This window comes from Ochotona princeps, chromosome 22, assembly GCF_030435755.1.
Source record: "Ochotona princeps isolate mOchPri1 chromosome 22, mOchPri1.hap1, whole genome shotgun sequence".
Taxonomy (NCBI): domain Eukaryota; kingdom Metazoa; phylum Chordata; class Mammalia; order Lagomorpha; family Ochotonidae; genus Ochotona; species Ochotona princeps.
The window spans coordinates 8,926,707-8,938,022 of NC_080853.1; the positions used below are offsets into that span (position 1 = coordinate 8,926,707).

At 50.5% G+C, this 11,316-nt stretch overlaps 1 protein-coding gene across 3 annotated transcripts in view; it reads right to left on the reverse strand.

Annotated features, from left to right (window-relative positions):
* NCOA3 (nuclear receptor coactivator 3) overlaps positions 1–2,208 on the reverse strand; it is an 81,707-nt gene extending 79,499 nt beyond the window's left edge. For all 3 annotated transcript variants that reach the window (XM_058679511.1, XM_058679509.1, XM_058679510.1), the window contains exon 1: positions 2,040–2,208. The gene's annotated coding sequence lies outside the window, so the exon portion shown is untranslated. The remainder of the gene's footprint in view (positions 1–2,039) is intronic.
* Between the last annotated feature and the right edge of the window lie 9,108 nt (positions 2,209–11,316).

Sequence of the window (11,316 nt, forward strand, 5' to 3'; positions counted from 1 at the left end):
TGTGTATTTTATTTAATATAGTTCCTAATGCTCTCGTACCACTGAATTTCGCATGAATTTTTAGTAAATTTGAAAAGCAGCCATTCCAAAACAAATAAAAATAAGTAATTCATTCAGGCATTTTTACATTCCCAAAGCCTCTGGAGTGAAGTCATATTTTCTGATTAGACGTTACAGCTTTCCCATTCGGTCCACGGTCCCATCTCCAAAATGCACTTCTTTATGCCAAAAAGTAGCAGTCCTCTTTTTCTTAGTGCTGCTATTTCTATCCATACACAAAGTCTTCCTAATTTAGGTTTGCGGCCAATTTATATCACTGCTCATTTAAATGCAAAATCTCAAGCAACCTGCATTGACTGGAGCCATCGTGTTCAATATCATCTTACATGGAACAAACAGCGGCTTCATCTTGCATGCCAACAATGAGCCCAGGCAGAAATCTCCATCCTGCAGCCCCCAGAATGTTATTTCTTTTAGGATATTCAGAGATAAGGCAACTGCAACAATAAAGGCAGGGAAGATTTTCTAACAGTTCCCAACCTTGTTACGAAGACAGTAAAAAAGAAAAGAAAAACAATGTTCACATTTTCCTTTGCTTCTGTTCCTGTCCTTCCCAGCTTTTGGTTTCCAACATGGGTGCGTAATCAAAATCTTCAAAGAATGATCCCAAAGACTCTACAAACTAGTGTCAAGCCCCGCCTCTCAGGAGTAAGGGACGATCCGATGGTCTGCAAACAAGAGATGCCCTTTTCCAATGCTTCGCGTGTCCTTTCGCTTATCTGCGGCAGAACCTTTTCCTAAACCAACCAATCATGGTTTGGGCTGTTTTAAGTACCAACAGTTGTTGAAACTTGCAGATTTCCACTAACGTTTTACGGTAGGCAGCATTCATAGATCACCACCTGTGATTCCCCCAGTCACCATCTCAACAACCTGCAGCCACAAATCTAGCTTTCCTGCAGCCAGCGATCCGCCGGCCAGACCCGAGACCAGCATTTCCACCAAGGACAGGCGGCAACGTAGCCCACGCCAGCCACCACCCTCACTCGTGTCATCCCTCCATTTCAAACCGCTGCAGCCACACAGCTGGTACTCGCCTTCCTGTTTCTCTACGGCTTAATCACAAAAACAGGGTGGCTTGCAGCGCTGCTCAAAAACTGCGAGAAGGAAGTCTCCGCATTCAGAAAAGGAGAATTAAAAAAAAAAGTTTGGACTCAGCCCTCCTGGGAATCCCGCCCTGGGCCAGCCACCCCGTGCCCCTCGCCGGCTGCTGTCCGGGTTAACTGTCCCACCTCCGGTGCCCTCGCCCTGCCGGCCAGCTGGTTCCGAAGCCGCGGGTCAGCACCCCACACCGATTCAATGAGCGGCGGGAGAAGGGCAGCTCCTCCAGCAGACGGCGGCACCCCCACATGCAACCCCGCAACTTCCCGCTTGCCCTTCCGCAGCCTTCACCCCGAGAGGTAAGGCAACGCCTCGGGTCGGAGAAAACCGCTCCGAAGCGAGCCCCGGACGCTCCATTCCACCCAAGATCAGTCGCGTTCCAGTTGTTGTTTTTTTTTTTTTTTAAATGCCCCAGTGCAGGAGCAAACCCGGCAACACAGCCACCCCGACCCCAAGAACGGGGCGCGCAGGCTGGGCCGGCGGTGGGTGGGGGTCCCCCAATCCCCAGCAGCGAGACGCGGGGCTGCCTGACGAAACCCGCCCCCACCGGGCGGGCAAAACTTTAGGGACAGGCGGGCAAAGTGGGGGCCCTTCCTTCGGCAGGGACACCCCACCCACCCACCAACTCCTCAGCGACCCCCTCGTCTTCTCCCGCACGGGGACCCCGAAAGCCGGCAGCCGCCTGCCTCGGCTGCCCTGTGCCTGGCCCGTCGGCCGCCCCCGGGCTGCAGGCGAGCGCCGTGGCCCCGACACCCCGACACTTCTCCCCTCGGCGCGCCCCTCAGCCGAGCCCAAGCCCCGGCTCGCGGCAGCCCCGCGCACTTGCCTCCTTCCCTGCGCCTCGCCCGCCCCCCGCCGCCGCCTTTATCTCCACTCACCGCCCGCCGCCATTTTCCTCGCAGCAAAGCTTTAAATCGGAAACTCGCCGCTCGCTCAGCAGCCGCCGCTGCCACCGACTAAGCCGCGGCCGCCACCGCCGCCGCCGCCGCCGCCGCTGCACAGGAGCTGAGGCGGCAGCCGCCGGAGCCGCGGCGCGCGGGGGCCGCCGGGAGCTGTAGTCCCGCGGCCACGCCCAGCACTACGGGTCCCAGGGGGCCTTGCGCGCCGGGTCGGGCTGCCGCGGCGGAGGGCGTGGTCACGGGCCGCGCTGCGGGCGCCGAGGCTCCCCACTGCAGGGCTCCCCGGGCTGGAATGCGGCGCCAGCCCTGCCCTTCATTTTTGTCATTCTTGGCTTCCCCCCCCCCCCCCCGGCGCTGTCTGACATGCATGGAGCGCGTGTCGTGTGCCAAGCGAGGATCCTGAAAACAAGCATCTTTAAGAGCACAGGCAGGAGGCTGGTTTTTCGGAGGAGGAGGCGGCGCAGGGTCGGGAGCCCCCCACGCCCTGCGCTAGTCAGCCCCCCGACTGTCACCCCGAATTCGCTTTCCGGAGGCGAGATCTGGCAGACACGACCCACTCGAGTCGCACGGTACACGGGGGAAACACACACTACCTAGGTGGTCCTGCTCCCAAAACTAGCCACCCTGACTCTGAGAACACAGAACCCAGTGCAGGATTCTTAAGGATCTGGAAACATTGGGCGTTGGCACAGGGGGAATGTATCATACTAATCCTCCACCCACCTATGGGGTTCAGATTTAAGTCCCAGGCTGCTCCACTTCCGATCCAGCCTCGTGCTGATGCGCCTGGGAAAACAGAGAAGAATGGCCGGAGGCTTTGAGCCCCTGTACCCACGTTTGAGGCCTGGAAGAAGCTCCCTAACTCCTTTCTTCTGACTCTCCTCTTTCTGTAACTCTTCCAAATATCATTTTATTTATTTATTTGTAAATCTGGAAGCACGAAAGAGGAGAGAACCAAATGTAATCGGATCCCGGACAACGTCCTTCAGTAAGAATTTGAGGGTGGGAATTCATACGGACTGTATGTGAGGTGTTAACACTGAATCTACGCAGTGTCTTGACTGTCAAATAGGTCTGCCCATCCAGCTGTCCCACCTGCTCTGTTACAGGAGCCTCCTCCCTGTCCTCTCCCTGGAACCTGCAAAGCCCCACACTCCTGCCTCCCGTCTCGCTTCTGCCACGCCCTTCTCCCCAATCACAGCCCAGGCCACACACACCAGAGCCACTGACTCCCTACTTGCACATACTACACCGCCAGAGACCTTGCACCTGCTGTTTCCTCTGCACAGAGCACTCTCCCACAAGCTTCAGGAAATCCGTACAGCCCACTCCCTCAGCACCCCGTGGTCCAAAAGTCTCCCCTTTCATAATGGTGCTTTCATGTCTGTGTTAAGCCCCTTTCACTGAGATTTCAACTTCCTGTTCTTCCCTGTTCACTCGCCATGAAGAGTGTTTTGGCCATTAGAAATACTATATATATTAGTAGACTTGTGTCACCTGTTATCTGCCTTTCTCACAGGAATGAACGCTCCATGCAACTTCTGTTCTTTCATTTCTTCAGCACCCATTGCAGAGCTCAGCAGTGGCAAGTACTCCAGCCATGTTTGCTGCCTGGACGAATCAACTTCCTCACCAACCTACATGCAAATGTTCTGCTGCCTGCTTAGAATCCAGAAGAGGAACCATCAGCTGTGTGTGGCCTGTCATCTGGGCAGCTACACCTACTCCCAGCTACTCTCCGTAGTCTCTCACTGGCCTTTGACAAGCCACACCCCTCCTAGGAGCCAGAGGAACCTTTGAGAAGTCATAGGTTAAATGACATCACTTCCTCCTGGCACGCATGCCAATGGTATCCATTGCATTGGAGGAAAAAAAACTTAGTTTTAAAATCATGCGAAGGGCCGGCGGCGTGGCCTAGCAACTAAATCCTCGCCTTGAACGCGCCAGATCCCATATGGATGCCGGTTCTAATCCCGGCAGCTCCACTTCCCATCTAACTCCCTGCTTGTGGCCTGGGAAAGCAGTCGAGGACGGCCCAAAGCCTTGAGACCCTGCACCAGCGTGGGAGACCTGGAAGAGGTTCCTGGTTCCCAGCTTCGGATCAGTGCAGCACCGGCCCATTGCGCTCACTTGGGGAGTGAAACATCGGATGGAAGATCTTCCTCTCCGTCTCTCCTCCTCTCTGTATATCTGACTTTGTAATAAAATAAATAAATCTTTAAAAAAAAATCATCTGAAAGGGAGCTGACCCGGGCTCAGGCTCCACCAAGGTTTTCTCTGCACCTCTGCTCCCAGGGTAGCACACGTATAATTCCTGTGTCTTGTTTAAAATACAAAGAAAAAAAAACTGTCTCTAAGAAAAATCATCTTGATGGCAAATGTTGGGTAAAGAGCAGCATAAGTTCTTCCACCCATAAAAGCCTTGTTCTTGCCTTGAAACCAAGATCTGTATTTAGTATCCACAATCACTGTGCCAGAGTAGGTAGGCGAGGCGGTTAGAAGTGGCACCCAGATCCTGCCCCACCACCTGTAAATGACTACTTGAGATTAGAAGAACCAGTAGTTTAACTCTTTTTTTCTTTCCAGGACTTAACATGTTACATGTATTATGTATTGAATGTATTTGCTTTAGGAAAAAAAGAGAATACTTTACTATGAAATGCTTTAAAGCATGTTATCCATGGTAGGATAGCGAAAATAAAAAAGTATTGTTTGGAGGAGAATTATGAAGAAGCAGGTGCGCCCACACCCACTACCAGAGTGCCTGGCGACCCCACTTCCCATGCACTTTCCTGCCAATGAGCACGCGGGAGGCAGCAGGTGCCGGTCTAAGTAGGGTCCTTGCTGCCAACACAGCTGGGAGACCCAGGTGGAGTTCTGGGCTCCTGGCTTTGGATTAGCCCAGTTGAAACTTCTTTTGGCATTCTGGGAGTGAACCAGCAGTTATAAGATGAATCAATCAATTTCTCTCTCTCTCTCTCTGTCTCTCTCATACACATTGCCTTTCAAATAAATAAATAACCACTAAAGAAGAAGTGTTGACAAGAATGAGCAAACTGGATATTTAAGTGAAAACACATAATGCTGCCATCTTAGAAACAGGCCTTTAAGGTATTTAACATAGTTGCCGCATGACCTAGCAATTCTACTCCTAAGGATCTTTGTATTTGTGCCCAAGAGAGCTGAAAACAGATATGTACACAAAAGTCTGAAGATATTGAACTAAATGTAATAGCCAAAAAGCTGGAAAAACCCAAATGACCACCCACTGACGAACTGTTGAACACAAATGTTACACTCTTATGATAAATCTTAGGCAAAAGTGGGAATAAAAGTATCAGTGTACACTATAAGATGAGTAAACATTGAATGCAACGTACTGAAAGGATTCCATTTATAAGAAATATCCAGGATGGGAAAATCTGTAGATACACAAAATAGATCAGTGGTTGTCAGGAGCAGGGTGTGGGAAAACAGGGAGAAATGACTAAGAACTATATGGTGGGGCAAAACCCATTTGAGGGTATAGAAATCAATCTTAAGGGCCTGTCCATTATTTTTTTTAAATGATAGTAAAATGTTAGTAAGTATTAATGTAAATCTCACATGGTATGTATTGTCTCAATTGTTTTAAAAGATTAATTTATTTTTCTTGGAAAGTTAGATTTACAGAAAGAAGGTGAGACAGAGAAAGATCTTCCATCTGCTGGTTCACTCCCTAACTAGGCAGAACGGCTGGATCTGAGCTGATCTGGAGCCAAGAGTTGGGAATTTCTTCCAGGCCTCCCATGTGGGTTCAGGATCCCAAGGCTTTGGGTCATCCTCTGCTGCTTTCCCAGGCCACAAGCAGGGAGCTGGAAGGGAAGTAGAGCAGCTGGGACATGAACCAGTGCCCACCTTGCAAGTGCTGGGATCCCATATGAGTACCAGCTCATGTGCTGGCTGTTCCACCTGCCATCCAGCTCCCTGCTTGTAGCTTCAGTGGAGGACGGCCCAAGGCCTTGGGAACCTGCACCCATGTGGAAGACCCGGAAGAGGCTCCTGGCTTCTAGTTTCAGATGAGTTTAGCTCTGGCCCTTGCGGTCACTTGGGGAGTGAATCAGCAGATGTAAGTTCTTCCTCTCTGTCCCTCCTCCTCTCTGTATATCTGTCTTTCCAGTAAAAATAAACAAATTTTTTAAGTGTGTGTATATATATATAGATATATATCTATATATATATATCTATATATATATACACTTAAAAGACAAAGTTACACAGAAAGAGGAAGAGAGAGAGAATCTTCTTCTGCTGACTCAGTCCCCAGATGGCCATAATGTCATGGGCAGGACTAGATCAAAGCCAAGAACCTTGGACTCTGTCAGCTGGCTCATGTGGGGACAGAGGCCCAAGTCATCGGCTGCTTTCCCAGGCCCCTTCGCGGGAAGCTGGATTGGAAGCGGAACAGCTGGGAGTTGAGCCAGTGCTCAGATTTAGAATGCCAGGATGACCAGGGGTAGCTTCACACACAACGCAGGTCCCAGTTTCCAGGATTTTAAGGCTTGGCTGACTCCAACCTTGGAATTATCTAGTTACTTTTTTTCTAATGTAGTTCGGTGTTTACGTGATGACAGTGAGCTTATTTAAAAGAATAAGTGCTCTTCCAGTTAGTTAGTAATTACAGAGTAAGCACAGCAGAGGAGTGAAGGTGCTGGGGCCTAAAAATAATCTTTAACAGAAGTGAATATGTGAAACCCAGTGAGCTCGAGGCTAGCTTTAAAAAGAAAGAAAAAGGGGCCCAGTATTATAGCCTAGTGGATAAAACCCTCTCCTTGAACATGCAGGAATCTCATATGAGTGCCGTTTGGTTGTTGTTTTAAGATTTATTTATTTATTTATTTTACTGGAAAGGCAGATACACAGAGAGGAGAGACAGAGAAGAAGATATTCTGTCTGATGGTTCCGCCTCCCCAAGCAGCTGCAACAACTGGAGCTAAACCATTCCAAATACAGGAGCCAGGAACCTCTTTTGCGTCTCCCACATGGGTGCAGGGTCCCACTGCTTTCCAATGCCACAAGCAGAGAGTTGGATGGGAAGCAGAGCCACCAGGATTAGAACCGGCGTGGAGACCTGGAAGAATCTCCCTGCTCCTGGCCTCAGATAGACTTAGCTCCAGCCGTTGTAGCCATTTGGGGAGTGAACCATTGGACAGAGATTTTGCTCTCTGTGTCTCCTCTCTGTATATCTGCCTTTCCAATAAATAAATAAAATCTTAAAAAGCAAAGAAAGAAAAGTAAATGTTGTGGTTTATGAATCCACTACCTGGTGACAGAGCCTATTCAGGTGAAGTTGCCATGCTCCTAAGCCATGACTTTGCCCCAGGAGGAGCCACCTCCTCTCACACCACAGCTGAAGGGGCATTGGAGGGGAGCCTCAGCCCCAGGGGCAGCAGGTGCACAGAAACACGAAAACATCCGGCTACGCGGGAACCAGGTACAGCCATCAGATGTCTATGCAGGGTGAATTTAGAAATCACAGAATGAATCAGCTTGTCAATGTAAGGACCGGAAGCCTGACCGGATAAGGGGTAGATGAGACGGGAGGAATGAGACTTGGCTGGGACAGAACAGAAAGTTCATATTCAGTGCTGGGAGGAAAAGATACCAAATAAGTCACATGCAGGCGACCCGTTTCCAGCAACACGGCTGATTTAGAGAAACTGCAACACCCTGCCCCCACTGCTCAAAGGTTTAAAAATTCTAGGTAAACACTTTAAAAAAAGAGAGAGAAAAAATAAAAATTCTAGGTAAAGGAGCACAAGACTGGTTTCAAATGAATAACTGAATTCGCGAAAAAGTAAGGGAAATCCCCAAACAGCAACAACCGAAAATAGAACCAAAAACTCTCCGTCAGTTGCTGGGACCTGCTCCTGTGATTGGCAGAAGGAAGGGCTCATGGGTCTCCGAAACTGAGGGTCTCAGGAGGAAATGCAAATTCAAGGACCAGAAAGGGGGTCAAGGGTTCTCACAGGCGGGAATGTCGCCAGCACAGGAGGCCAGAGGCAGCGGACTCAGCAGAGACGAGAGGAGCCCCTAGAACCCCAGGGGGTAGGTAGAAAAGATGTCAGAGCTAACATTTTACTTACTTTCAGTTTATCTGAAGGCCAACAGAGATCTTGCCTCCGTCCTTGGCAGCTAGGGCTTGGCCAGGCCAAACCCAAGAGCCCAGAATTCAATACTATCTTCCATATGGGTAGCTAGGACTCAGCCACCTGAGCCGGCACCTACTTCTCCCAGGGTACACATCAGTGGGAAACTGACACCGGGAGAGAGAAGACCCAAACCCAAGCACTGCCATAGGGGATGTGGACAGCCTAACTGGCATTTTTTAACCATTTATTTATTTCAATTGGATTGGCAGATTTACAGAGAAAAGGAGAGACAGAGGGAGAGATCTAGCCCAAATGCCTGCAGCAGCCAGAGCTGAGCCAGTCCAAAGCCAGGAGCCAGGAACCTCTGGGTCTCCCACAGGAGTGCAGGATCCCAAACACTTGAGTTATCTTCCATTGCTTTCCCATACTGTGAGCAGGGAGCTAGAGGGGAATTGAAGCAGCTGGGACACGAGCCAGTGCTTGCAGGTGGAGGATTAGTCTGTTGAGCCATTTTGCCAGCCCCTCCCCCTTACTGGTATCTTACCTGTTGTGCTAACGACCTGCACAGAGATTGGCACTGGTGAGGAAGCTTTGGCATGTCTGGAGGCTCCCGCAGAACCTGGCATTTGGGTGCCTCAGGAACAGGCACTGGCAACAAGAGGGCACAGCAAGCGCAGAGGATGTGGGGCATTCAAGGAGAGTGGGGAGGCTGTGCCAGGTGAGAGCAGACCGTCCTGTGGGCCTCTGCCTCCTGCAGGAACTCACTGCTTGGCCCCTGCTGACTTTCTCAGCGAGAGCCATGATGCCACTGATCTTCACATCATTCCAATGTTAGTGTATGTGCTGCTGAAGCAAACGCAAACCCACCTTTTTCTTTTTCTTTTTTAAGATTTTTTTTTTAATTGGAAAGGCAGATATACAGAGAAGAAGAGAGACAGAGAGGAAGATATTCCATCCAATGGTTCCTTCCCCAAGCGGCCGCAATGGCTGGAGCTGAGCAAATCTGAAGACAGGAGGCAGGAGCTTCCTCCAGGTCTCCCACACAAGTGGATGCAGGGTCCCAAGGTTTTGGGCCGTCCTGGACTGCTTTCTCAGGACACAGCAGGGAGCTGGATGGGAAGTGAAGCTGCCCGGATTAGAACCAGCGCCCATATGGAATTCCAGCGCATTCAAGGTAAGGACTTTAGCTGTTAGGCTATCATGCTGGGCCCCAAGCCCACCTTTTTCCAAAGGTGACCAGATGCATGTTCACTTGCAACCAAAATCTCCCCAAGCAGCCCGGCCTGTGTTGTGAGAGGTCGGGTGAGAAGCAGCTGCTCTGCAAAGCAATGCAGCACATTCCCAAAGGTGAAACACAGAGACACCACACGCTTCAGCCACCTCACAGTTAGCTCTGCACCCCAGAGCCCCGAAAACAAACATCCACACAAAAACCCAGACTGGACATGCATGAAAGCTCTCTTCTCAAGACACAAAGATGGAGGCAACTCCAACATTGTCACACAGCAATGATGGTAGATCCACCCGATAGAGTGATGCCTGGCAGTACAAAGGAACGAAGCATTAGTGTGTTCTACGACATGGGCAAATCTTAGCACGGTGGGAAGTGAAAGAGGACCCTCATGAAAGAACACACACAGCCTGAGTCCATTCCTAGGGGATGTCCCGGATAGCTAAACGCCTGAGTCAGAAAACAGTGATTGCCAAAGAAAAGGAAGCAGAAAGGGATAGGAAGTGACTGCTCTTAGATAGCTGGTTTCTTTGGGGGTGATAGAAGCTCTCTGCAGGGGGCGGGGAGGGAGAGCAGTGCCATGGTGAAGCAGGTTAAGTCCCTGACTGCGATGCCGGCATCTCATCCGAACACTGGTTTGAGTCCCAGCTGCTCCACTTCTAATGCACCTGGGAAAGCTGCAGAAGATGGCCCAAGTACTTGGGCCCCTGTACCCACGTGGGAAACCTGGCTGGAGTTCTTGGCTCCTGGCTTCACCTTGGCCTAGCCCAGCCAATGGGGCCATTTGGGGAGTAAATGGATGATGATCTCTCTTGGTAATGCTGCCTTTCCAATAAATATAAAAATATATATTTTCGGGCCAGGCGGTGTGGAAGGGAGGAAGGAAGGCTAGTTGGCAGAGCTCTCCAAGCTGTTGGCTTTCTCCCTAAATCCCCACAACTAGGGTTCGGCCATCAGATGCAGCGAGCCCAGGGCTCTGTCTGAGTCTCCCATTTGGATGACACGCATTACCTGCTGCCTCCCCCAGTGATGCCCAGTGGCAGGAAGCTGGAACTGGGAGAGAAACCTAGGCACCATGATATGGAATCTGAGCATGCAAGTGGCATCTCTTTTTTTAAGATTTATTTATTTTTGTTGGAAAAGGAGATATACAGAGAAAAGGAGGTATGGAGAGAAAGATCTCCCATCTCCTGGTTCACTCCCCAAGTGTACTGAGCTGATCTGAAGACAGGATCCAGGAGCTTCTTCTGGGTCTCCCACACAGGTGCAACGTTCTGAGGCTTTGGCCTGTCCTTTACTGCTTTCTCAGGCCCTAAGCCAGAGCTGGATGGGAAGTGGAGCACCCAGGAAACAAACCGGTGCCCATATGAGATCCTGGTGCTTGCAAGGATAGGATTAAATCTATGGAGTCCAGGGAGATCGTAACTGACGCATCACACACCCACCCCGAATCAAATGCCTAACCCATGAAATAAACTGTAAACTATGTAACTAAAAATAGCTAACTGATTTCAACAAAAATGTTCTTGAGGTCAGTAATTCATGTAATGTGGGGACACGGCAAAAATCAGGAACAAGTGGCACTGGACAGACAGAAATGGGAAGCGAGTGCGTTCGGCCCCTTGCGCAGTTGAGACTGGGAAGACCTGGAATAGGCCATGGGTCGCTGACACACTCACACAGCCACAAGCACTGCTAACGGAGAGGCAGGGGGTGTCCACGTGTTCAAAGTGTGGCATGCTGTCCTGAACCCCTGGGGGCTTCAAGTCAGCGAGCACGTGGGGGGCTCAGCACTGAATCTCCACTGGATATTTCTGGATATTCCCCTCCACCACTTCCTGGTTGGACAAGACCGATCCGCTAGACAAGCACGACTGAGTGGCGGCTGCTTAGC